At 50.5% G+C, this 23797-nt stretch overlaps 1 protein-coding gene across 2 annotated transcripts in view; it reads right to left on the bottom strand.

Annotated features, from left to right (window-relative positions):
* The window catches only part of znf532 (zinc finger protein 532), a 212832-nt gene extending 191216 nt beyond the window's left edge, over positions 1-21616 (bottom strand). The window contains exons 1-2 of one of the 2 annotated variants that reach the window (XM_038790596.1): positions 21096-21616; positions 20930-21002 (exon numbers count right to left, since the gene is read on the bottom strand). The gene's annotated coding sequence lies outside the window, so the exon portion shown is untranslated. The remainder of the gene's footprint in view (positions 1-20929; positions 21003-21095) is intronic. The other variant, XM_038790597.1, reaches the window with a different exon arrangement.
* Positions 21617-23797: the final 2181 nt, after the last annotated feature.

Raw genomic sequence — 23797 nt, 5'->3', positions numbered from 1 at the left:
CCAATCACATTTTCCAGCACTTGGTCCATAGCCTTGAATTATATGGCATTTGAAGTGCTCATCTAAATATTTCTTAAATCCCAATTCTACCGCCCCTACGGGCAGTGAGTTCCAGATTCCAATCCCCTCTAAATCTCCTGCCGTTTACCTTAAATTTAAGCCCCCTGGTAATTGATTCCTCCACTAAGGGTAAAAGTTCCTTCGTGTCCATCCTATCAATGCCCCTCATAATTTATACACCTCAATCAGCGGGAGGTTTGCCCTGTTGCCATGAGACTTCATGGGGTCCTGAGTCGATGTTGAGGACTCCACCACCCCCATGACTGTATACCATTGTGCTGGCATCGCGAGTGGATCAGGCTGTTCCTTGACATATCTGTGAGACAGCTCTCCCAAATTTGGCACAAGCTTCCAGATGTTAGCAAGGAAGACTTTGCAGGGTCGATAGGGCTGTGTTTGCCGTTGTTGTTTCCGGTGCCTAGATTGATGCCGGGTGGTCTGTCGAGTTTCATTTGTTTTCTTTGAAATGAAAAAAATGAAAAATGAAAATCGCTTATTGTCACGAGTAGGCTTCAATGAAGTTACTGTGAAAAGCCCCTCGTCTCCACATTCCGGCGCCTGTCCGGGGAGGCTGGTACGGGAATCGAACCGTGCTGCTGGCCTGCTTGAAAAACCAGCGATTTAGCCTGGTGAGCTAAACCAGCCCCTGTAGCAGTGGGATTCAACAGAGTGTCTTGCTGGACTACTTTACAGTGGCATTTAAGAGTCAACCACATTGCTTTGAGCCTGGAGTCACATGTAGGCCAAACCAGGAGCTGGATTCTCCGTTTCAGGGACTATGTCCCCACACCATCATGAAAACTGTGGCCTTTTGCGCCAGAAAAACTGGCGTCAAAAGGCCACATAGTCACAGCCCTGCAGGAGACTAGAAGGGAGCCATCATGAAGCTCACAGCTCCAGCTGCAGATATGGCCACCGGCAATTCTTTAAAAAAAATAAATTTAGAGTACCCAATTATTTTTTCTCCAATTAAGGGGCAATTTAGCGTGGCCAATCCACCCAACCTGCACATCTTTGGGTTGTGGAGGTGAAACCCACGCAGACATGGGGAGAATGTTTAAACTCCACACGGACAGTGACCCAGTGTCGGATTCGAACCCAGGTCATCGGCACCGCAGTCCCAGTGCTAACCACTGCGCCACATGCCGCCCCGGCCACCTGCAATTCTGGGTTAGAGGCCGCACAGCACACGATGGCGGCCTCCAGTGGCTGCACCGTGCTCCATGACGGAATCAGACCTCAGAGCTGGACCGTGGAAATAGTGCCGCCGATCGACCACGGACCTGACTCGGACCGGCCGCTCGAAAATACCCCAGTCCCGTATGAGGACACCCCTGCCCTCCGATCGGCCCGCCACCAACTATGGCGGCCGCGGACTGAATCATAGATTATCATAGAATTAACAGTGCAGAAGGAGGCCATTCGGCCCGCATGCCGCCCCGGCCCCCTGCAATTCTGAGTCCGCATCTGCCATGCTAATATCCCGAACAGCAGGACCATGAGTGGTCCACACCATCAGGACTTTGGCAAGTTGGGTGCGAATAGCGGGGCGGCCCTCTGGCAATGGCCGCAGGTAGGAGGTTATGTGGCCCGGTGTACTCGGGGGCTGGAGAATTGAGAAACCGTTGCAGGTCCCGATGCCATGCGTGGAACTGGCTTCTCCGCCTCAGCACTGGACGCAATACCAGGTGAGGTAGCAGGTTTTCTTAGTGAACCAGATTGGTTTTTATGGTAATGGTTTCATGGGCATCATGAGACTTTTAATTCCAGATATTTATTTCTGAAATTTAAATTCCACCTTTTTTTCTCAAATTTAAATTCCAGAAACTGCCGTAGTGGTGTTTGAACCTGGGTCCCCAGAGGATTATGCTGACTCTCTGGATTACTAATCTAGCGACAACCGCCTTCCCTTTTTTGCATTTTGATCGGACTAGCAAAGGAATGGATTTGGAAATTTCTTTGCCCTGACAAAAACTTCCTTCATTGTTGTACATAGCTTGAGTGGTACTGAGTATTTATCCGAGCTAACTCTCACTAAAAGTCCTGACCAGTCAATTCATCCACTAAAGAGAATTATATAAACCCACCTATTGTTGTTCTGCTCATCAGCAGGTTGGCTAGTGTTAGAATCACTTTCCCATTTCCAATGAAAACACTGTGCTGCCTGGTGGAGTGAGAGATAGTTCAACTGTCTGGGAACCATAATTCCCCCCTCAACAATAACCAGAAAGAAATCAACAAAAAAGTCAACAACAAAACTCTCAGATTTGGGGCGTGACTTTAAAAAAAAAAAATTTAGATACCCAATTCATTTTTTCCAATTAAGGGGCAATTTAGCGTGGCCAATCCACCTCGCCTGCACATCTTTGGGTTGTGGGGGCAAAACCCACAGAGACACGTGGAGAATGTGAAAGCTCCACACGAACAGTGACCCAGAGCCGGGACCTCGATGCCGTGAGGTAGCAATGCTAACCACCGCAGCACTGTGCTGCCCCTTGGGCGAGAAGTTGCTAAGTGTGGTAGCGGGCGGGTAATGTCACAAACTCCCCGATGCTTGGCCTGGCAAGGCCGTCATCACTATAAAACGTCAATTGACCCACATCACGAGGCCCAACGGGATTCAGGCAGCAAATCATGGCTCACCAGCTGATCGCCCGGGACCTTGCTCACCAGGACCCCCGCTAACAACTGACAGCAGTTATCATGGGGGATTTTAATCTACATGTCGTTTGGTTTAACCAGGTCAATCAAGGCAGCCTTGAGGAGGAGTTTATAGAATGTATCCGTGATAGTTTCCTAGAACAGTATGTAATGGAATCAACGAGGGAACAAGCGGTCCAAGATCTGGTCCTGTGTAATGAGACAGGATTGATTAATGATCTCATAGTTAGGGATCCTCTTGGAAGGAGCGATCACAATATGGTGCAATTTAAAATACAGATGGAGGATGAGAAGGTAAAATCAACCACTAGTGTTTTGTGCTTAAACAAAGGAGATTACAATGGAATGAGAGAAGAGCTGGCTAAGGTAGACTGGGAGCAAAGACTTTATGGTGAAACAGTTGAGGAACAGTGGAGAACCTTCCAAGTGATTTTTCACAGTGCTCAGCAAAAGTTTATACCAACAAAAAGGAAGGACGGTAGAAAGAAGAAAAATCGACCGTGGATACCTGAGGAAATAAGAGAGATATCAAATTGAAGGAAAAGGCATACAAAGTGGCGAAAATCAGTGGGAGAGTAGACAATTGGGAAATCTTTATGGGGCAACAGAAAGCTACTAAAAAAGCTATAAAGAGTAAGATGAATAGGAGAGTAAAAGTTTCTACAAATATATAAAACAAAAAAAAGAGTGGCTAAGGTAAATATTGGTCCTTTAGAGGATGAGAAGGGAGATTCAATAATGGGAGATGAGGAAATGGCTGAGGAACTGAACAGGTTTTTTGGGTTGATCTTCACAGCGAAAGACACAAATAACATGCCAGTGACTGATGGAAATGGGGCTATGACAGATGAGGACCTTGAGACGATTATTATCACTGCGGAGGTAGTGATGGGCAAGTTAATGGGGCTAAAGGTAGACCAGTCTCCTGGCCCTGATGGAATGCACCCCAGGGCACTAAAAGAGATGGCTAGGGAAATTGCAAATGCACTTGTGATAATTTACCAAAATTCACTAGACTCTGGGATGGTCCTGGCGGATTAGAAATTAGCAAACGTGACACCACTGTTTAAAAAAAGGAGGTAGGCAGAAAGTGGATAATTAATCGGCCAGTGAGCTTAATTTCGGTAGTAGGGAAGATGCTGGAATCTATCATCAAGGAAGAAATAGCGAGGTATCTGGATGGAAATTGTCCCATTGGGCAGATGCAGCATGGACTCATAAAGGGCTGGTCGTGTCTAACTAATTTAGTGGCATTTTTTGAGGACATTACCAGTGCAGTAAACAATGGGGAGCCAATGGATGTGGTATATCTGGATTTCCAGAAAGCTTTTGACAAGGTTCCACCGTCATGGGAATGTCACTTTAGGAAATGTTGGTCTGCTCAAGTGACTGCAGTGATGTCAGAGTGTGGGTGGAGCTGAGCTCTGGCTCTGCTTTTTAGTTTTGCTTTGAGAAAAAATCTTGGGCGTGTCTGTGTTTTTTGGTTTCGTTCTCGTATTAGAGCTGAAGTCAGCCAAAGAAGGTGTAATTTCGATCTCTCTGCCATCTAAAGACTATCTTTGGATCATTTGGTGAATTCAGAGGGATAACTGCTTTTAGTAGAGAATTTAAACCTGATGTGCTTGACTAAAAATGGATTTTTGACTTATGGATGTTAAAAGGAAAGAATAAGGATTACTTAGAATGTTGTACTCTTTGGGCGTGTATTTGAATTGGTGGTTGCCAAGATATTCACTGTATGTTTTAAAAAGTAGCCATGATGTGGAGATGCCGGCGTTGGACTGGGGTGAGCACAGTAAGAAGTCTTACAACACCAGGTTAAAGTCCAACAGGATTGATTCAAACACTAGCTTTCGGAGCACTGGTCCTTCCTCAGGTGACACCTCAGTGCTCAGTGCTCCGAAAGCTAGTGTTTGAAGCAAACCTGTTGGACTTTAATCTGGTGTTGTAAGAGTTCTTACTGTTTGAAAAAGGTTAACTGAGTTCATAGAATAAACACTGTTTTGCTTTAAAAAATACTTTTAGAGTTCTGCTGCACCACACCTGTAGAGTGGGCCGTGTGCTCCCCACACCACAAACTAGTAAAAGTCATGGGTCAGGTGAACTCCATGATACACTTGGGGGTTCTCTGAACCCTGGCCCATAACAGCACACAAAAGGTTGCTGCATAAGATAAAGATGCATGGCATTAAGGGTAAAGTAGTAGTATGGATAGAGGATTGGTTAATGAACAGAAAGCAAAGAGTGGGGATTAATGGGTGTTTCTCTGGTTGGCAATCAGTAGCTGGTGGTGTCCGTCAGGGTTCAGTGTTGGGCCCACAATTGTTCACAATTTACATAGATGATTTGGAGTTGGGGATCAAGGGCAATGTGTCCAAGTTTGCAGATGACACTAAGATGAGTGGTAAAGCAAAACGTGCAGAGGATACTGGAAGTCTGCAGAGGGATTTGGATAGGTTAAGTGAATGGGCTAGGATCTGGCAGATGGAATACAGTGTTGACAAATGTGAGGTTATCCATTTTGGTAGGAATAACAGCAAAAGGGATTATTATTTGAATGATAAAATATTAAAACATGCTGCTGTGCAGAGGGACCTGGGTGTCCTAGTTCATGAGTCGCAAAATGTTGGGTTACAGGTGCAACAGGTGATTAAGAAGGCAAATGGAATTTTGTCCTTCATTGCTAGAGGGATGGAGTTTAAGACTAGGGAGGTTATGCTGCAATTGTATAAGGTGTTAGTGAGGCCACACCTGGAGTATTGTATTCAGTTTTTGTCTCCTTACCTGAGAAAGGACGTACTTATGCTGGAGGGTGTGCAGAGGAGATTCACTAGGTTAATCCCAGAGCTGAAGGGGTTGGATTACGAGGAGAGGTTGAGTAGACTGGAACTGTACTCGTTGGAATTTAAAAGGATGCGGGGGGATCTTATAGAAACATATACATTTATGAAGGTAACAGATAGGATACATGTGGGCAGGTTCTTTCCACTGACGGGTGAAAGCAGAACTAGGGGGCATAGCCTCAAAATCCGGGGAAGTAGATTTAGGACTGAGTTTAGGAGGAACTTCTTCACCCAAAGAGTTGTGAATCTATGGAATTCTCTGCCCAGTGAAGCAGTTGAGGCTCCTTCATTAAATGTTTTCAAGATAAAGATAGATAGTTTTTTTAAGAATAAAGAAATAACGGGTTATGGTGTTCGGGCTGGAAAGTGGAGCTGAGTCCACAAAAGATCAGCCATGGACTTCCGGTGGCGGCGATGACGTAGGAAGCTGCACATTTGGGAGCTCCCGATTCAAACGGCTCTTTTTAGAGCCCAAAACGGAATTTTTTCGACGTCTCCCAGTGGGAGAAGGTGTGCTGATCGACTTTCTCCGCATTTCATGACTCGAACTCGGAGTGGAAAGGGGGAAAAAACGGCAGCAGCTCCCCAGAAAAAATGGGAGAAGGATTCCAAGATGGCGGCCGGCGGAGCACCAGAGGAGTGGAAGCAGTGGGCCCAGGAGCAGCAAGCTGCTTTCCTGCGCTGTTTTGCAGATTTCAAGGCTGAGGTGCTGAGCTCTCTGCAGGAAACAAATAAAAAGCTCTCGGAGATTCAGACGACCCAGGGTGCTGCCATCCAGGCATTGCAGGCGCAGGCCACTTAACGAGAGGAGGAGGCCGTGATCCTCGTGAGTAAGGTGGAGGGGCACGCGGTACTCCACAAGAAGTGGCAAGACCGCTTCGAGGAGCTTGATCACCGCATGAGGCGGAAAAAACTGAGGATCTTGGAGGGGTCGGATCTGACAACCTACGTGGCCACGATGCTGAACTCGCTAGTGGGGGCAGGATCTTTCCATCTGCCCCTGGAGCTGGAGGGAGCCCACAGAGTACTGGCCAGGAGGCCTAAGGAAAACGAACCCCCGCGTGGGGTGCTGGTGAGGTTCCACCGGTTCAGTGATCGGGAGTGTGTGCTGCGCTGGGCTTAGAAGGTGAAGAACAGCAATTGGGAGAATGAGGTAGTACGGATCTACCAGGATTGGAGTGTGGAGGTGGCTAAGCGGCGGTCCGGGATTAATCGGACGAAAGAGGTGCTCTACAAGAAGATGATAAAGTTTGGAATGTTGTAGCCTGCGCGCCTGTATGTAACTTATTTGGACCGGCATTATTATTTTGATTCCCCGGAGGAGGCGTGGGCCTTCGTGCGGACGGAGAAACTGGACTCGAACTAGGGGTTGGGGGTTGCGGGGTCGGTTGTAATGCTTTATTGCTGGTTTCTGCTGTTGCTGTGTTCTCTTTTTCTGTACTATTGTAATTTTGATATGGTTATTTATTGGGGTGTTGTTCTGTTTTTTGTTGGGGGGCATTGTTTGAGTTTTGTATCTTGTGGGGGGGGGTGTTGGGGAGTTTGTTGTATTCTATATCGGGTTGGGGGTATGGAGTGGGGGTGGTATTTGGGAGCTGCGTCAGAAGGGTGTGGTGGGGCAGTGCGAAAGCGCGGGCTTTCCTCTGGTTCCCCGCGCTGCGGGACTGGGGGGTGGAGACGATGACGGAGGGGGCGGGGGGCCTTAACTGGTTCTTCCCCGCGCTGGAGCGGTCCCTGGAGGAGGGACAGGATGGGGGATGATCCCACTTTAGGAGGGGTCGGGTTTTTGGCGGGAGTTTCCGGGGTCAGCAGAAGTTAGCTGACCCACGGAAGTACAATGGAGGATGGTTCACGGCTAGGAGGGTTCCTAGCCTGGGGGGGAAGGGAGGGGGGGGAAGGGGAATACCGGGTTGCTGCTGGCAAGGTCAGGAAGGAGCTGGTGTGGGCCGGGGGGACAGAGGTGAGGGGTTGTCGCTATGGGGACGGGGTCGGGCAGGGGGTGCTGGCCTGGGGCGGGCAGTCGACGGGCTATGGCTAGCCGACGGGGGAGGGGGGCGGGACGCCCTCTGATCCGGTTGGTCACCTGGAATGCGAGAGGATTGAATGGGCCGGTGAAGCGGTCGAGGGTACTTGCTCATCTGAGGGGGCTAAAGGCAGATGTGGCAATGCTTCAGGAGACCCACCTGAAGGTGGCGGACCAGGTCCGTCTGAGGAAGGGGTGGGTGGGGCAGATTTTCCACTCTGGGTTGGATGTGGCGATTCTGGTGGGGGAAAATGTGTCGTTTGAGGCATCTGAGGTGGTGGCAGATAAGCGGGGTAGGTATGTTATGGTTAGGGGCAGGCTACAGGGAGAGAAGGTGGTACTTGCTAGTGTGTATGCCCCAAATTGGGACGATGCGGGCTTTATGAGGCGTATGCTGGGATGGGTCCCGGATCTAGAGGTGGGAGGTCTGATTATGGAGGGGGGACTTCAATACGGGGTTGGATCCTTCACTGGATCGGTCCAGTTCAAGGACGGGTAGGAGGCCGGCGGCGGCCAAGGTACTGAGAGGGTTTATGGACCAGATGGGAGGGGTGGATCCATGGAGGTTTGTGAGGCCGAGGGCACGGGAGTACTCTTTCTTCTCCCACGTACATAGGGTTTATTCTCGGATAGTCTTCTTCGTGGTGAGTAGGGGACTGATTCCGAGAGTGGAGGAGGCCGAATATTCAGCCATTGCAATCTCCGACCACGCTCCGCATTGGATGGAGTTGGAGATGGGGGAGGTGCGGGTCCAGCGCCCGTTGTGGCGGTTGGATGTGGGGTTGTTGGAGGAGGAGGAGGTGTGCAGGAGGGTCTGGGCAAGTATTGAGGGGTACCTCGAGGTGAATGATACAGGGGAGGTCCAGGTGGGGATGGTCTGGGAAGCCCGAAGGCAGTAATTCGTGGGGAGCTGATATCCATCCGGGCACACAGCGAGAGGAGTGAGGGGGATAGACTGGTGGGAAGGATGCTGGAGGTAGACAGGAGGTACGCAGAGGCACAAAAGGAGGGACTGTTGGGGGAGAGGCGCAGCCTACAGGCTAAATTTGATTTGCTGACCACTAGAAAGGCGGAGGCACAGTGGAGGAAGGCACAAGGGGCAGTGTACGAACATGGTGAAAAGGCGAGTAGGATGCTGGCTGATCAGCTCCGCAAGCGGGATGCGGCTAAGGAAATTGCTGGAGTGAGAGACAAGAGTGGGAATGTGGTGCGGAAGCGGGTAGAGGTGAATGAGGTCTTCAAGGACTTTTACGGGGAACTGTACCGGTCGGAGCCAACGGTGGAGAGGAGGGGAATGGAGAGGTTTCTCGACGGGCTATCTTTCCCGAAGGTGCAGGAGGAGCAGGTGGAGGGGTTGGGTACGCCGATTGAGCTGGAGGAGCTAGTTAAGGGGATCGGGCAGATGCAGTCAGGGAAGGCACCGGGGCCGGATGGGTTCCCGGTGGAATCTTATAAAAAGTTTGTGGACCTAGTGGGCCTCTTGTTGAAGCGGACACTTAATGAAGCGTGGGAAGGGGGGACTTTGCCCCCGACGATGTCGCGGGCGTTGATTTTGTTAATCTTAAAGAGGGACAAGGACCCCCAGCAGTGTGGTTCATACAGGCCCATATCTCTCCTCGATGTGGATGCCAAGGTGCTGGCAAAAATCCTGGCCACCAGGATAGAGGACTGTGTGCCAGGGGTTGTACATGAGGACCAGACAGGTTTTGTGAAGGGAAGGCAGCTGAACACTAATGTGTGGAGGTTGTTGAATGTCATCATGATGCTGGCGATTGAGGGGGAGGCAGAGATAGTGGTGGCGCTGGATGCGGAGAAGGCCTTCGATAGAGTGGAGTGGGGGTACTTATGGGAGGTGTTGGGGAGGTTTGGATTTGGTGAAGGGTTTATTAGATGGGTGAGGCTGCTATATGAGGCCCCGATGGCGTGCGTGGCCACGAATGGGAGGAGGTCGGAATACTTCCAGCTTTACCAAGGGACCAGGCAGAGTTGCCCCCTGTCCCCTTGTTGTTTGCATTGGCAATCAAGCCGTTGGCGATGGCGTTGAGGGATTCATGGAGGTGGAGAGGTTTGGTACGAGGTGGGGAGGAACATAGGGTACCGTTGTATGCCGATGACCTGTTACTGTATGTGGCGGACCCGGTGGGAGGGATGCCGGGGGTGATTGAGCTGCTAGCTGAGTTTGGGACCTTTTCAGGCTATAAACTAAATCTAGGCAAGAGTGAGGTGTTTGTGGTGCACCCTGGAGACCAGGAGGAAGGAATTGGTAGGCTCCCGCTTAGAAGGGCAGGGGAGAGTTTTAGATACCTGGGGGTGCAGGTGGCCAGGGACTGGAGGATTCTTCACAAGCATAATTTCACCAGGCTTGTGGATCAGATGAAGGAGGAGTTGAAGAGGTGGGACATGCTGCCATTGTCGTTGGCGGGGAGGGTACAGTCCGTCAAAATGACGGTGCTTCCGAGGTTCTTGTTCCTCTTTCAGTGCCTGCCCATCTTCATCCCCAGGGCCTTCTTTAGGAGGGTGACTAGCAGTATTTTGAGCTTTGTGTGGGCACATGGGACTCCGAGAGTGAAGAGGGTTTTCCTGGAGCGAGGGAGGGATAGAGGCGGGCTGGCGCTGCCCAACCTTTTGGGGTACTATTGGGCGGCCAATGTGTCAATGGTGCGTAAATGGGTGATTGGGGGGGGGGGGGGGGGGGGGGGGGGTGGCGTGGAAAAGAATGGAGATGGCGTCATGTAGAGGTACGAACCTGGGTGCCTTGGCAACGGCGCCGTTGCCGCTCTCTCCTAAGAGGTATACCACGAGCCTGGTGGTGGCGGCGACCCTAAGAATCTGGGGACAGTGGAGACGGCATAGGGGGGAAACAGGGGTTCGATGGAGGCTCCATTAAGTGGAAATCATCGGTTCATCCCGGGGAACACTGATGGGGATTTAGGGGTTGGCAAAGGGTGGGCATCAGTAAATTGAGGGACCTGTTTATTGGCGGGAGTTTTGCGGGCCTGGGGGAACTGGAAGATAAATTTGGGCTCCCCCAAGGGAACATGTTCAGATACTTGCAGGTAAAGGCATTTGCCAGGCGACAGGTAGAGGAGTTCCCTTTGCTGCCCTCGCGGGGGGCGATGGACAGAGTGCTTTCGGGGGTGTGGGTCGGAGAGGGGAAGGTGTCTGACATTTATAAGGTAATGCAGGAGGTGGAGGAATCATCAGTGGAGGAGCTGAAGGCTAAATGGGAGGGGGAACTTGGGAGCAGATAGAGGACGGGACTTGGGCGGATGCCTTGGAGAGAGTCAACTCTTCCTCTTCATGTGCGAGGCTTAGTCTCATCCAATTCAAGGTGCTGCACCAGGCCCACATGTCCGGGACTATAATGAGTAGGTTCTTTGGGGGTGAGGACAGGTGCGCCAGGTGTTCGGGGAGTCCAGCGAATCATGTCCATATGTTTTGGGCATGCCCGGCACTGAAAGAATTCTGGAAGGGGGTGGCAGGGACGGTGTTGAGGGTGGTTGGATCCAGGGTCAAACCAGGGTGGGGACTTGCGATTTTTGGAGTTACGGTGGAGCCGGGAGTGCAGGAGGCGAAAGAGGCCGGTGTCCTGGCCTTTGCGTCTCTAGTAGCCCGGCGGAGGAACTTGCTGCAGTGGAAGGATGCGAGGCCCCCAAGTGTGGAGACCTGGGTCAGTGACATGGCGGGATTTATAAAATTGGAGAGGGTCAAATTTGCCCTGAGAGGATCAATACAAGGGTTCTACAAACGGTGGCAGCCTTTTCTGGACTTCCTGGCTCAAAGATAGGTAGCTTGGTCAATAGCAGCAGCAACCCGGGGGGCGGGGGGGGTGTTCCTTATTATAGTTTCTATTTTTTTTTCCTATTATTATGTAACTTAACATTGTGTTAATTTAAGTAGTTGTTAATATGCTGTGTTGTTCATTGAGGAGGGGCTAATATTTATGATTGCTATCATTATTGTTGGTATTTTATTATGGTTCGATGTTGCTGTATAAATACAAAATTTTTCAATAAAAATTATTTTTAAAAAAAAAGATCAACCATGATCTCATTGAATGGCGGAGCAGGCTCGAGGGGCCAGATGGCCTACTCCTGCTCCTAGTTCTTATGTTCTTATGGCAGTATCACTTAAACCCACTCCTGCACGGGCAACCCCACTACACTCGCAGACATGCCTCCATAGAGACGAGCCCCATGCTTTGCTGACGTCAACTTGGGATGACTGTTGGACACGGTGGAGGCCAGATGGGTTCCCTGTAACCGAAGGTCCTGGTTAGTTACAGGGCAGCCACCGCCTCCTGGGAGGAAGTGGCAGTGACTGTCAGCTCGGGAAGTACGACCAGGAGGACCAGCACCCAGTGCCTTAAGAAGGCCAATGACCTCCACCAGGCCACTCAGGTGAGTTCACACCAGACCCCTGAGCTCCCCCCACCTCATTCTCTGCCTTCTGCCCCCCCATACAATCCCCCCCCATTCCCCTACAGCCCATCCCCCCAAGCCTCCTCCCACTGGCCCCATGTCCCCACCCCCCAACGCGAGGAGCCATGCGTGCGGCTAATGATGCCCCTCTCTGTGTCACCCGCAGGAGATGTTGGTCCACAGCTGACGGGAGAGGGCCCAGACGGGCGGCAGGGTGCCGGGCATCAGAGTCCCCACTCCCTATGAGGTACGGGCCCTGGAGGGTACGGGGTGGCAGAGAGGAAAAGGCCACATCCCATGTGAAGCGGGCAAGGATGAAGGCCTCCACGTCTCCTCGCCTGCCAGACCCTCGTGGCTTCCACCTGTCTTCCATCCTCTGGCTGGTCCTACAGCTCCTCCCTGGGATAGTCCTCCATCCCATCCTGGTCTGGTGCCTCTTCATCCTCAGAGGTGGCCACATATTATTCCCCCTCCACCTCGTCGCCTCTGCTGTGCCAGGTTGTGGAGGGAACAGGAGACCACCACAAAGCAGTGATTCTCTGGGCGGTGTACTGCAGGGCACCACCAGAGCAATTGAGGCATCAGAACTGCATTTTGAGGAGTCCGATGCACCGCTCAATGACAGTCCCGGTGGCCTCATGGACCTCATTGTATCAGGTCTCTGCATCGGTCACCGGTCTCCATCCTGGCATCATTAGCCAGATCCTAGGTGGGCACCCCTTATCCACCAAGAGCCAACCGGTCATCCGGGGTGGTCCTCGAAGAGGCCAGTGATGTCCGACTGCCCCAGGTTGTAGCTGCCATGCACACTCCCTGGGAAGCCTGCACATATTTACATGATCTGGTAATCGCACACAAGAACATAGAACATACATTGCAGAAGGAGGCCATTCGGCCCATCAAGTCTGCACCGGCCCACTTAAGCACTCACTTCCACCCTATCTCCGTAATCCAATAACCCCTCCTAACCTTTTGGACACTAAGGGCAATTTAGCATGGCCAATCCACCTAACCTGCACATCTTTGGACTGTAGGAGGAAATGGAGCACCCGGAGGAAACCCACACAGGCACAGGGAGAACGTGCAGACTCCGCACAGACAGTGACCCAGGGGGGAAATCGAACCTGGGACCCTGGCGCTGTGAAGCTACAGTGCTCGTCACTTGTGCTACCGTGCTGCCCAAAGCTGAACAAGCTGGATGTTGAGGGAGTGGAAGCCCTTTCTATTGATGTAGGGCACTCCCAGAGAGCCCGGTGAGCGCAAGGTGACATCCGTGTCATTTATTAGCCCCTGGACCTGCGGTATCCCGTCAATGGCAGAGAATCCTGCTGCCCGGGCATCTTGATAAACTTGGTCTGTTTCAAAATTCATATTGTTAGCTGCCCGAGCAAACAGCCCCCCCCCTCTGTGTCACCGAAGGAGACGTTGGCCCAGAACTGACGGGAGAGTGCCCAATCGGGCAGCAGGGTGTCAGACAGAGTCCTCACCCCTTATGAGAGGAATGGATGCTGGAGGTTACAGGGGTGGGCGAGAATAGTGCCCCCGGGTTCTTTGCTTGTGAGCGAAGATTTCTACTCACCTCCTCGGGTCCCCGCAGCAGCCCCTCCACCAGTATCACTGGATAATCAGCACTCAGGTGACCACTTGCTGGGAGGCCCTAAGATCACAAGAGGCCATTAGATAGGGGGGAGTCGCTGCCGATATTTATATGAAGATTGGCCTTATTGGTTTCTCGTCACGCTAAGGCGAGATCCAGACTTCGCCAAGAAAAGAGGGCCATTTAGACCACAAACGGATCGGCGCCCGGCACCGTTCTCATTTATTGGCCTCTCCCGCTATTTAATAGCCTTGTCGCGCACTTTCTTAAGCGCAACGTGGCCACTGAATCACGCCATTAATTTCAAATCTAAAGGCTCAACAGGAAGAAGTCACGCAATTCATAATTTTGAATATAGATCTTGGGAGAGACATTGGTTGAATCTAAACAAATTGGAAGACAATCCCGTGACAGGCGTGTTTAGCCGGGTGTTTCCCAGCACTCGCAGTGCCGAGAAACTGCACACTATCGGGACTTGTTGCAAAATGGGGCTTCAGCGGGATACGCTCCGTCATCTCCGCACTTGGCCCCATTTTCTGCAATGAGGAGCTCTGCTTGCCGAAACTCCTCCGTGCAGGAAGAAATCGGTACACTATTTGTAAATGATGTCCCGATCTCACGGCCCCCCCCCGACGTGACTCCCAAATCCCCAACTCACTGTAAGGGGATCCTAGGGCCCACCCCCGCCCCACCTCACACGCACAGAGCACCTTCGGACCCGAACCCTGGTGCTGTAAAAATGCCAGCCCAGCATCTTGGCACTGCCAGCCTGGTGCCATGGCAGTGTCCCTGCCAGCGTCAGTGCCACCTTGGCAGTGCCAGGATAGCACGCAGGATAGCAAACAGTACCCAGGTAGTCCCCATTTGTGGGGATCAGCAATGAATGATGCCTACCCGAGGTCTTTGCCGAGACGAAGGGATTAGATCCCAACACCTGGGTAAATCCGGCGAGTGCATATTAGAGTGAGACTAGCTGTCTCGCTCTATCAGGCAGATTTGCCAGATAGTAATCCCGCCCACAAGCAACGTCTCACAAGATCTCGCAAGGCAAAGAGGGGTCTCCCAGCATCTACTGGCCGTGCTGCCTTTCAGGCGCAATGCAGTTGGTAGATCATGTCCATTGTCTACCATTATAAACCACCTCAGAACCCATCTCATATCCCAAACCTTTCACTGCCCCTCATAATTTCTTCTGACTTGGCCATTCTTCATTCTACCATGGGACTTTAAAAAAAACATCCAAATGTACGTCATTAGTTATAGTCATCTAATTATAAAAGACAAGTAACAATCCAGAGGCCCCAAACCCTGTGCTGAGAATCCCAAATATTCCTTACTGAGCTGACATCAGCATTTAAGTGCAGAATAGTTGCAGGCACTCAGCCAGATTCCATTTTCAAAATAAACCCAGAAGATAATGCAGATAAATAATTCTCAAAGAAAATATAAATATTACGCTGCTGAAATGACATTATCTCCTTCAGATTTACCACTACGTTATTCGGCACATGACTATTTTCACTGCACTTGTGGGGCGCGATTCTCCGCTGCCCACGACGGGTCGGAGAATAGCGGGAGGGCCTTCCCGACATTTTTCCCGACCTCCCGCTATTCTCTCCCCCCCCCCCCCCCCTCCCCCCCCCCCCCCCCCCCCCCACGGCCGCCCCACGACACGAATCGCTGCTTGCCGTTTTTTTACGGCGAACAGCGATTGTCCCCTGGCCGATGGGCCGAGTTCCCAGGCCTTTACGGCCGTTTTCACGAACGCAAACACACCTGCTCTCACCGTTCGTGAAAACGGCCGCAAAGTGCCGTCCCGGACAACCATGGCACCGATTGGCACGGCCGCACCACGGCCGTGCCAAGGGTGGCGTGGGCCCGCGATCGGTGCCCACCGCGGTCTTAGCAACGGTCGCTAAGCCCGCGATGCCATTCTTCACGGGGCCGCGCTGCTAGCCCCGACCGGGGGGGAGAATCGGGTCCCGGGAGGGGGCGCGGAGGCTGCCGTGAAACACGGCCAGTTTCACGGCAGCCTTTACGACTCTCCGCATTTGTGGAGAATCGCGCCCGTGGAGTTTGCGCATTCTCCCCGTGTCTGCATGGGTCTCACCCCCACAACCCAAAAAGAAAATGTGCAGGGTAGGTGAATTGGGCATGCTAAATTGCTCCTTAATTGGAAAACAAAAGAATTGGGCACTCTTAAATTTAAAAAAAGTAGACTGGCAGAAGCTTAGAATGTCTTTTTTCGGCAAGGAAATATGAATGATCATGAGAGAGATAGATTGGCTCAAACCCTCAGGTTTCTGGATTGTTGGGAGATTGGGCCTAGGTCCTGATGCATGGGCATATTTGGTAATGGCCTGTTTAAACTGCTGATGTGCATTTCCTACTGCCAGAACACTCCATGAATGTCACCGGCACTGAGCTTAGGGCTACATAAGCAAGACTTATCTAAATGATATTTAGACAGGAAATGTTAGACAGATTTAAACCTGGTCTAATAGCAACCTGACTTGCACCTACTTGCCCTTAGAAACCAAATAACACCCGACCACCAGACTACTCCCGACCCAACTACCTTCGAGCCAACCTGACCTGACAAACCCCCAAACCTGACAGGCTCTAGCCATTCAACTGTACCAACCTGAACTGACCCAACTAACCCCAACCTTCCAATTGCACCCCCCTCCGCAACCCGACCCTGCTAACCCAACCCTCCCCCGCAGCTAGATGTCGACCCCCTAAATCACCTGGCTGCCCCACAACCTGAATATCCATTCACCCAACTACACCCTTACCCACATCCACTGACCCACACAGCCACCTACCCCCACATCCACCTACTCACACAGCCACCTATCCGACTATCCATGCACCCACCTCACTTGCTCAACCAGTCACTAACCCACACTCGTTAATGAAAGAATTGGACCTTCTTACCAGAACTCTCTGGAGTTAGAAAGGAGATGCTATGCTACACATTTATGTGTGCACCCTGGGAAAAATGGGAAATCAGCTTGGGAAAATCTTTGTGGGCAGTGTCAATGCAACAATCATTGGCCGCAATAACAGTGACCATGAAAGTACCATCTGGGCAGCACTGTGGCTCAGTGGATAGCACTGCTGCATCACAGCTCTGGGTCACTGTCTGTGTGGAGTTTGCACATTCTCCCTTGTCTGCGTTAGTTTCAGCCCCAGAAACCAAAGATGTACGGGTAGGTGGATTGGCCACGCTAAATTGCCCCTTAATTGGAAAAAATAAGGAATTGGGTACTCTAAATTTCTTTTTAAATTTGCATGAAAAGTCCATCAGATTCACTATATTCTTTAGGTGAGGAAATCTGCCATTGTTACAAAGATCTGTATAAGGACAGGTTGTGCTGAGGAAGAGGGACCTGGACAGGCTAGGAGAGGGGTGAAAGAAGTGGCAGATGGAAAATAATGTGGAAAAGTGTGAGGTTATGCACGTTGGTAGGAAGAACAGAGGAATAGACTGTTTCCTAAATGGCAAAAGACCTCAGAAATCACAAGCACAAAGGTGACAGGAGTCTTAATTCAGGATTTCCTTAAGGTTAGCAGATTAGCATGCAGGTTCCATTGGCAGTTAGGAAGGCAAATGCAGTGTTAGCATTCATGTCAAGAGGTCTAAAATACAAGAACAGGGATGTCCTGTTGACGCTCTATAAGGCTCTGGTCAGATCTTATTTGGAATATTGTGAGCAGTTTTGGCCTGGTATCTAAGGAAGGAAGTGCTGGCCTTGGAGAGGATCCAGATGAGGTTCACAAGAATGATCCCCGCAATTAAGGACTTGTCGTATGAGGAGCGGTTGAGGACTCTGTGTCTGCACTCAATGGAGTTTAGAAGGGTGAGGGGGTTCTCATTGAAATTTTCAGAATACAGAGAGAGGCCTAGATAGAGTTTGAATTGGTTTGTCACATGTACCAAGGTACAGTGAAAAGTGTTGTTCTGCGTGCAGGTCAAACAGATCATTCCGTACATGAAAAGAGATGTTTCCACTAGTAGGAGAAACCGGAACCCGAGGGCACAGCCTCAGACCGAAGGGACAATCTTTTAAAACAGAGATGAGGAGGAATTTCTTCAGCCAAAGAGTGGTGAATTGTGGAACTCATTGCCGCAGAAGGCTGTGGAGGCCAAGTCCCTGAGTGTCTTTTTTTTTTAAATTTAGATTACCCAATTATTTTTTCCAATTAAGGGGCAATTTAGTGTGGCCAATCCACCTACTCTGCACATTTTTAGGTTGTGGGGGCGAAACCCACGCAGACACGGGGAGAATGTGCAAACTCCACATGGACAGTGACCCAGGGCCGGGATTCGAACCTGGGACCTCAGCGCTGTGAGGCAGTTGTGCTAACCACTAGGCCACCGTGCCGCCCCCCCCTGAGTGTCTTTAAGACAGAGATAGATAGGTTCTTGATTAATAAGGGGATCAAGGGTTATGGGGAGAAGGCAGGAGAGTGGGAATGAGAAACATATCAGCCACGATTGAATGGCAGAGCACACTCGATGGGCCGAATGGCCTAATTCTGCTCCTCTGTCTTATGGTTATCCAGTCTGGCCATATGCGACTCCAGATAGGTACACAACAACGTGTCAACTCAACTGCTCTCTCAGACATGCTAGCAAGCTACTCAGATGCAGCAAGCCACTCAGATGCAGCAAGTAGGCCTTGCCAGTGAAGCCCAGATCCCATGAAAGAATAAAAAATTAAGAGCTAGAATTTTCTATTTGAGAGTGTTCCCATGGGAACAGAATAGCGTGCGATTCGCAATGCTATCGGGGGTACTATTCGGTAAGTAAGTCAGGGCACACACATGGGCCAGCACTTTGCCGACATGAATTCAGAGTAATTCCCGGCCCAGCGGGTGTTGTAACCACTGGGGCCGGAGTTAGCGCTAAAGAGCCTATCAGCTGGAGCTGCTATTAGGTCCTTCACATACCACACATCACTGCAGCTGCCATGGTGGCTCCCGAGTCCGGCAATGCGAGGTGGACCCACAGCTCCATGCCAGTAAGGAGAGGAGGGCCACCCTCTTCCCCAGTGTGGGCAACAGACTGAGGCCTGCCCTCCTACAAACCGCCTGGAGGTGGTGGCACAGGAAGTCAGCGCTGCCAGCTTCACCAGGAGGAGACAGCGGGTCACTGGTGAGGCCTCTGCCCTGAAAAGGGCAGAGAACCAGGGTGGGTTCCATAGGCCACGAGGCAGGTGTCCTTTGATTGGGGTGAGCTCTGCTGATCACCTGCTTCCTCTGCAGTGGGGCAGCACTTTTGAGGAGTGCCAACGCTTGGTGGGTTCCTTATTGAGTTTGGGCATGGCCATGCCCCTCCCCTTGATGAAACAGCTGAGATATATGAGGGTGTCCAGAGGGGCTGCCTGGGTGGGCTCCCAGATGACCAGAGGCTCTCTGAGCATTCAAAGGTTACAGGCAGTACACAGCAGAGTGAACAGCCTGGAGCCTATAATTAACACCAAAGGAATGCATTTACAACACAGACTGCAGGAATGAGCCAGGCCAGCCCAATCCTGAGGGGGACACCCTGAGACCACAGACCTGGCACAAAGTCGTTCCTTGCTGCTGCGCCCAGCCCGGACAGTCACCTCCCAGCAAGTCAAACAATTTTTTAAGCTTTCCCGCTCCCCCTCTGCATCCAGGCCCCGCTTGTAAATACTTACACCGATATGCACCCGTGAGATTTCCATCTAAGAGGGGCAGAGAAACGCGAAAGAGTAGAGCATGAATTGTCTAAGCCATTAATGATATTGAAATCCATGCAAATGTCAGTTCTGCATGGATCCACCAGTGTGGGACGTAAACCTCGATTTGTTTGATTACCCGTTATTCGCCGCCCGATCATGATTCGTGCTTCCAGCTCCGCAAAGCGCAGAATTCAGCCCCAGAATTCATTAACAGGGAACTTGAGATTTTCATGGGGGTGGGGGATGGGCACAGTGGCTACACAGTGAGGGGCCAGTCCTGGTCACTCCCAAAAGGATTAGCTGGACCCCACAAAAAAGAGTAAATGGCTGGGAGGGGGGGATTCAGCCATTGATAAACAAGTGGCCTTGGTGCAGCACAGGTGATGGGGAATGTGGGCAGTAAGCATGCAGGCAGGGGATTGTCACCCTCCTGACTTGGTTTGGGGGCTGGGTTGGCATGGGGAGTAAGGGGAGCAGAGGACGATGCTGCCAATCAGAATTGAGGACCCAGCTGAACACCGGGAAGGCCATTGTGCAGATCAAGTGTTCTCAGGCTATGGATACTGTAGTATCAGTAGTCAAACTGCAGCCAAGAATCAATTTAAATTGGGACTGCACTTGGGTCACTCCACCAACATTCCTGCGTTAATCGGGTACCAAATTTGTCTCCACATCAATTAAGTCCACACCATTTGAAACGCTGGCTCATTTTTGTTTCCCTCAAGGGGTTGCGTTCAGAACAGTGAAAACAGTCCCGACTTCGGTTTCTGCGCCCCCCCCCCCCCCCGGAAACATACAGTACAAATTCAGCCCCTAATCCTGTAGAAATCTGACTGAAGAAAGAAGAATTCTTTTAAATTCAAGACAACAAACCAAGAGGTTGCATATGCCCCGATCTCTTCCCCTCACCTGCAACCCCCATCTGCAACTCCCACAGTACAGAATGACTAGTTTGGAAAATATGTGAAGCTGGTAAGTAGATAAACAGTTTTCCTCATCCTCATTACAATGAGTTTAACTGACAAGGTTCAGAACTAAAGTATTATGACTTGAGTAATGTCACAAAAGTAACATGGGCTGGCCATGATCGTTTATAATGTCACCTTTAAATGTCACATCCTTTAAGCTTGCATCCATGAAAGGGTTGGTATGGCTGTTGCATACTTTAAGCCTAATATTTTCCTCCTACATGTTTCTACTGTCAGAAAGTGTGATTCTCAGAAAACTGTTTCTGATAAATGCCCATTTCATGACAAACAAATGTTTTCTCCTGAAAATGGATGACATGGGTTGGCCTGAAAGATCCACTTGTTTTCTGACGGGGAGTGCTGGGCACATTTTTGTTCTTGCACCTCGCTGAGGGATGGGTACGCTTTTAGCACCTGTGGCATCTCGGCTGCACGTTATAAAACTCACCTACCAGAAGGGAGGGAAGTGAGGGGTGACAACTGAAACCAGATGCTCCCCCCTTCCCCCGCCCACAACCTGGCAAACATCAGGAGCAGCGTCATTCTAGGTCGTTCTCAGGAATTCAGAGCTGAGCATCAGCAGGGATCTGAGAGGCTGCCTGCTGCTGGCCCTGTCAGTAGCAAAGAAAGGAGACTCACCCTCTTAACTGTCCACAGCAAGGTATTTTAAGGCAGCAGTCACACACAGCAACGAGCCAGTGAAGTGCGATACCTAACAACAGGGACAACTTTACAAAATAACAGTTTTATATCTGGTGGGCAGCGAAAATTTAAGAACCTGTTCAGCTTTATCTTAGAAACTCACCGAGTAATCAGTTCTGTCCATGTTATGATCCAATTGATCAGTGCACTCTGAAAAGGAAATTCAGTACTCAAACAGTTAAGGTACACATCTTTTTTAAAAACACACTGAAACGAGCTGCACAAATGAACTGCAAAGGTTTCTGGGCAGTCACCGCAGAGTGTGTGCATGTCATCATGGCTGATAGCATTACAGGACCCATTTAGGTATCCTCACAGACTGCCAGAGTGAGAGAAATTAATTCTCATCAGGTGACTTGCACTTGAGCCAATTATACCCTGATTGTAGTCTAAGAGTAAAATAATAAACACAGCACTGACTTCCAAATGTGGCTGCATGCACTGCGTGCTCAATCTACTATGCTAGCTGTGAATTGCGAGCAGTTTCTTAAACTATCATTGTAATACACTGGCAGCCTCTCCTGGGGCTTGTGCAGTGGTCATGGTTTAACCCTGTCGCAAATCACGTCACATTCACATGGACTGACGCTCACTCACTTTGGTTTAAAAATCTAATCTGTTTTATTTCACCTTGCATTATAAAAATATCACGCATTTATCAATTTAATTACTTTAATCTGGTTCAGTCTTTTAGGTCGCATATCTCATTCTTCTTAATAGCATATATGGCTATCTCCTCTGGTGTGTGTGCAGAGTTATGATCAAATGTGGTTTACAGATGTAAGAGGCGAGGGGGATAGGTGCCAAGGCAGGAATGTGACACTCAAGGCCAGGGAAAGCAGGAGTGAGGATGGGGAGGGACAGAGGGGAGTTGAGCAGATTTGGAGGTTGAGGGGGGGTGGGGCAAGGGGAGCACATTTTGAGAGGGATAATATAGAGTAAAGCCAATGCCGAAATGGGGGCTGGGGGAAAGAGATGGAAAGTAAGGCATTGTGAGAGGCCCACGAGGCAGAGAGGAAGGTCCAGAGAAGTGGTACTGCAAATGAAACACACCAAGGTACTCCATCCACAGGCGTGTGATAAAGCAAAGTTTAACACTGAGCCATATAAGGAGATATTAGGGAAAATGTTGTTCACAGTTCTGGGTAGTGGTGCTATGGGAGGCCCAAAGTCAGAAAGGGCACTTCCCATTCTTCTGGCCGGTTCGAGGGGGGGGGGGGGGGGGGGGGGGGGGGGGCAATGTGGGCATGATTTTTAAAAATTCATTCATTGAGGGGATGTGGGCGTCTTTGGCTGGGCCAGTATTTATTGCCCTAATTACCCTTGAACCGAGTGGTTTGCTGGACCATTTGAGAGTGAAGCACAATGGGCTGAATGGCTTCTTTCTGTCCATAACATTTCTACGGTTTGATGGGTCTGCAACAAGACAGACAAATAGAATAAAGGCTGCAGAGAGGGAAGGCACAAGGGGAAGAGGATGAAGAGGTCTCTTAACAGAAGCCCCCACCAATCAAGGACTTTCATACCTCCACCTCAGCCAGGATCAATGCCTGAGGTGCCTTAGATTCAGCAAGGAGGTAGTCACAGAACTGTATCAACTTTTGCAACAGGGCATGCAACCTCAGAGCTGAGAGAGGACAATACTGTCACTGTCTATGTAAACACTTCCTTGCTGGTGACATAGCTGACATATCCCAGTTCGCCATCCATCACTGCATTAGTGAGGTGATGCAGGCCCTGTATGCGAGGAAAAGCAATTTAATCATTTTGTCTCGCAGCAGAGAAACAAGTGAGTGGGCACGTGGATTTGCCAGGACAATAGGATTCGTATTGGTACTGGGAGCCGACAGCTTTATTCTCATGGCTCTGTGAGCCCCACACGTCAATGTGCTGAACATAGAACATACAGTGCAGGAGGAGGCCATTCGGCCCATCGAGTCTGCACCGACCCACTTAAGCCCTCAGTTCCACCCTATCCCCATAACCCAATAAACCCTCCTAAACTTTTTGGACACTAAGGGCAATTTAGCATGGCCAATTCACCTAACCTGCACATCTTTGGACTGTGGGAGGAAACCGGAGCACCCGGAGGAAACCCACGCAGACAAGGGGAGAACGTGCAGACTCCGCGCAGACAATGACTCAGCAGGGAATCGAACCTGGTACCCTGGTGCTGCGAAGCCACAGTGCTAACCACTATGCTACCGTGCTGCCCTAAGTAGAGGAACTTCCATTCCATTAATGTGATGCTGATGTGCGACTATGCCCAGATTGTCAGTGAATACCCATGATCCTGGCAACAACCATGGTGCCTTCACCCTGAGGCAGTCTGCAGTTCTCACTGTCTTGAAACCCCATGAAAGCAACAGAGTGTGGCTGCTTGGAGACCACTATACACCTGGCTAAGGAGCCTTCATCTGCCGCCTCAGCTGTTTCAGAGAAGAGGATGTTCTCTGATGATTGCACAATGTTCAGTACCATTTGCAATTCCTCAGACAATATCCAGGCTTGGGCTGGCAAGTGACAAGTTACATTTGCACCACATAAGGGACAGGCAATGACAATCTCCAACACGAGAGAATCTAACCAACGCCCCTTGACATTCAATAGTATTATCATCACTGAATCCCCCACTATCAACATCCAGGGGGTTAGCAATGACCAGAAACTGAACTCGACTGGCCATACAAATACTGTGGCTACAAGAGCAGGTGAGAGGCTAGGAATCCTAGAACTCTCTAACAGCACAGTGGGTGGATCTACACCAGAAGGACTTCAGCATTTCAAGAAGGCATCTCACCACCA

This window comes from Scyliorhinus canicula, chromosome 3 (assembly GCF_902713615.1).
Source record: "Scyliorhinus canicula chromosome 3, sScyCan1.1, whole genome shotgun sequence".
Lineage (NCBI taxonomy): Eukaryota > Metazoa > Chordata > Chondrichthyes > Carcharhiniformes > Scyliorhinidae > Scyliorhinus > Scyliorhinus canicula.
This window is presented reverse-complemented; position numbering and strand designations above follow the sequence as displayed.